Here is a 4,042-nt window from a genome sequence, read left to right as displayed (position 1 = left end):
GTCCTAAAACATGCTGCCATTTCTGACACTTTTATTTGTTTGCAGTTTTTGTGATAGTAAGACTGTAGCTTTGCTTGTTTTTTGTGATATTTGTACGATTTCAGATATATTTTTTGCGTGTTAGGCACACAGTAGAAAAGTAAACATTAGTTTGTCATATTTTTGTATAATGTATTGTAAATATGTAGCAATATAATAGGGGTATTTGTAAATAAATCTAAATAAATATCCATACCTGCTGTATTGAATGGTTTTACAAACACTGTTTATTAAATTGTATGAAATCACACTGTCTTGCATTTCATCAGACCTGGCCTGCATGGAGACTCTTTATACTGTAAAACCACCACTGGGGCTTCAGAGTGTCAAGAAGCCAGGAACCAGTTGGATCAGAGATGGGATCAAGATGTTGCTTTACAAGTAATAAGTAAGTCTCAAATTCCTGCCCTAGATAGCACAGTCAAGTTGAATAATAGTTCACCTGAGTAGTCTGTCAGAACTGAAGAAGCCTCTTGGATGAGAGGGGAAACGTCAAAAAAAAAAAAAAAAAAAAAAAAACGTACTCCTTCTAGTCGCCCTTGATGGTTTTGGATCTGCAGTTTTGCAGCGTCAGTTTAAAGTGTATATATATATATGTGTGTGTGTGTGTGTGTGTGTGTGTGTGTGTGTGTGTGTGTTTGTGTGTGTGCATATGTATGTGTATGTATATACATATGTATTACAGGTCATAGTAATTGTACAAAATTTCAGCTAAATCATAATTCAGCATCAAATATTTTATCAGATGTTAAAAAAAAGATGAATTTTCTTGAATGTAATTGTTTTTAAATTTGATCTTCTCAGCAAATTGTTCATTAAATTAAAGGCAAAATCTTAATTTAGTATGTCTATGAAGATTCTCAGCCATCCAGGTTATGGTTGAAGAGTTTTGTTAGGCAACTGGAGATTAAATGTTGTCGAAGAAGACGTTTCTCCTCTCATTCAAGAGGCTTTGTCAGTTCTACTGTCCTGGTGGGTAGTTTCCGGGTGTTTGATCTCCGTCGAGGTCAGAGTTGTAAGTGAGTTGTAAGCGATAGTGGAGTAAAGGTGTTAGGTGTTTTCAGGGAGGGCGTTGGCCGATGTGTCAGAAGAAGTTGTACCGTGGTGTAGGTGTTGTAGTCGAATGTGTTACGGAAAGGTGAAGAAAGTAGTAGTGACCTCATCAGGTAGGCGAGCAGACAGTCCATGAGAAATATGTCAGAGTAGTTGTATAAGTTTGACCGACAAGTGAACCTGTAAAAAATAACGCCACCATGTGTTCAGAGCTGAGATGCTGGCCGTTAGTGGCGAGGGTAACTGCTGACTGTAACGGCTTCCTGTTGTGTCGATGCATAGGAAACAGTAGGAGCTGGTGTACAGTGTGAGGAAAAGGCTGGAGGAGGCGCTGATGGCTGACATGCTGGCTCACGTGGAGGAGGCTGCCAACGAAGGGGAGAAGCTGAATGAGGAGGGCAACGGGAGTGAAGACATGGAGAGCGTATAGCACAGGTGGGTGAGGGCAGCAGCAAGGATGAGATGTTATGATGCGAGGAAGTACAGGTGTGTTCAAAGTAATAGCAGTGTTACTGTTTTCTGTACTGGTGTGGGTGTGTGTGGGTGTGTGTTTTTCAGGGTGTGAGGGTTTGGAATCCGGACCTGGAGTCGGTGTGGGTGTCAGGCTAAGTCGTCCACGATTACAGTCCTGCAGTGAAGCACCTGCAGCTTAAGCTGTGTGATGGAAAGGTAATGCACATGCACACGGGAAGTAAATGCCGGTCGTTGGATGTGAGTGTTTTCAGTGAAGTGCGTCCGATGTTTCCGCTAACAGGTGGTGGACTAACCAGTGGCTTCCCCGGCTGACCTCCCACCTTTGGGGAACTGTGACATCCTGGAGGGAGAGAACGACCTCACGTCTCTCAGCTTTCTGCACGAGACCGCTGTCCTGCACAACCTCAGAGTGCGATTCCTGGACTACAACACCATCAACATGTACTGCGGTGAGTGCTGGGAGGGGATTAGGAGGGACCGTTGTTGTGTTATTGAGAGGTAAGGAAAGTATGTGGTATGAGTGCGTGGGTTTTGGCTAGTGTGAGAGTTGGTTGTAGTTGTAGTGGTGTTTATGAGGCAGTAGCTCAGGACTGGAAGGTATTTGGGCATTTGGTAAATGTTAGCTTTGTCCAGTGTCACTGTGGATCTTGATATGTATGTTATGTAGTAGAAGCAGGTAAAGAGAGGACAAGTGTGTGTGTGGTGTTGTATAACAGGAAAGGTCAGTAGTAAGCGATAGTGGAGTAAAGGTGTTGTGTTTTCAGAGAGGGCGTTGGTAGAAGAAGTGGAATGTTTGGGTCAGTGTTGTGTTAGAGTTGAAAAAGGTAGTAGTGAGCAACTGAAGGTGTGTGACAGGAGTCCTTGTGGTGATGCATATGCTAGTTGGTTGTAGTGTGGTTTTTAGGGAACGGTGGTAAGAGCAGAAGGAGTGTGTAGTAAGTGAACGTCATGTGTGAGGATTGACATGGCTGTTGGGGTGGTAGCAGCTGAAGTGGGAGAGTGTTGTGTTGAGGAATGGGAAAGTAGAGGTCAGTTAATGGTTTTAAGTAGAGGAAATAAGGAAAGTATGGAATGGAAGGACTGATGTGTTTTTGGAAGGACTGAAGAGCTAGGCTACCGAGGGTAGCTGGTAGCATGTTGTTTGGGAGGCAGTAGGAAAGGGAGTAGAAGGAATGTGTAGCTGTGAATGTGAATGTGGTGGACAATGGAGTGGTGTGTTTAGTGGTGCTAGAGGTTGTGTTGTGAGTGTGGCTGCTGTTGTGGAGATGTGGTAGTGGTGGAGAAAGTGAAGATAGAAAGTGTGTATTGGGCTGTGTTTGAGGTGATAAGCATGTGAGGTAGGTAAGTAGAGTGAGGAGTTGTGTCAGAGAGGGTTGTGAGCAAAGTGTTGTTGTTGGCTTAATGTGGTTAGTGTGTTGTAATAGAAACATGGAGGTTATGTAGAAGTACATGGCCCCTTGTTGTGTGGCTGGAGGATGTGTAATGTAGGGGTGGAGCGTTTGTGGCGTTGGTGGAATGTGTAGTTTGTCTAGGTTGTGAGTGAGTGAAATGGGAGTGTGTTTTCAGGGAGGCTGTTGTGTCAGAAGAAGTAGGGCCCTTTGGGTGGATGTAGTGAAGTGGTGTTGAAGGTGGGGTTGGTAGGTGCAGCTGTGTGTTTAGAAGAAATGTGTGTTAGTTGTAGTGGAGATGTGTAGTTGTGTCGTTTGAAGTGGAGGATGTAGGTGGTGGAAGTAGTAGTTAGAAGTGGAGTTGAGAGTGTGTGTGGTTTCAGAGAGGGTTCTGTTGGCGTAGTGAGGTAGTTATGAGGCAAGTAGCTAAAGAGTGGAAGGCGTGATTGCTTGTGAAAGTTTTGTGAAGTTGTCATGTGTTGTGCTGAAAGTGAGGAAGGAGGTATTAGTTGTAGGTCCGTTGTAATGTGGTGGCAGTGAAAGTGGTTGTGGTGTTTGTACGGGAGAAAAAGGTTTGTGGAGGTTGTCTGTAGAGGTTGGGAGTTGTAGGAGGTAGTGGAGTTTAAAGGGTGTATGGGAGGAGATAGAAATGTGTGTAGTAAAGTTGATGCTGTTGTAATAGTTGTTCTTGTGTCCGCAGGCATGGTGTTGGTGGCTATCAAGCAGTATGAGCAGCTGCACGTGTTGGGGGGAAGACGTGATGGAGGCTTACAGCGGTGGGGACACGGGCGACATTGATCGTCACATCCTCACATGTGGCCGAGGACGCCTTCAGCACTTAGAGGTAGGTATTGGTGGAGGAGGAGGAAGAAGCACACGGGAGGGATGTGCAGAGTGAGTGTTGACACATGTTGTGTTTTGTGTTTTCACAGAGAGAGCCGAAGAAGAAGTCCATGTTCAGCAGCGGCGAGTGGGGCTCGGGGAACAAGGTGTCTGCCAAGTTAGGGCAACTTGGCAGACACCGTGTTCCCCGAGGCGCTCGGAGGGGTGGCGCAGCGTGGACGAGCAGCGTGGACGAGCAGCGTGGA

The sequence above is a fragment of the Cynoglossus semilaevis genome, chromosome 2, assembly GCF_000523025.1.
Source record: "Cynoglossus semilaevis isolate Cse_v1.0 chromosome 2, Cse_v1.0, whole genome shotgun sequence".
Classification (NCBI taxonomy): Eukaryota; Metazoa; Chordata; class Actinopteri; order Pleuronectiformes; family Cynoglossidae; genus Cynoglossus; species Cynoglossus semilaevis.
This window is presented reverse-complemented; position numbering follows the sequence as displayed.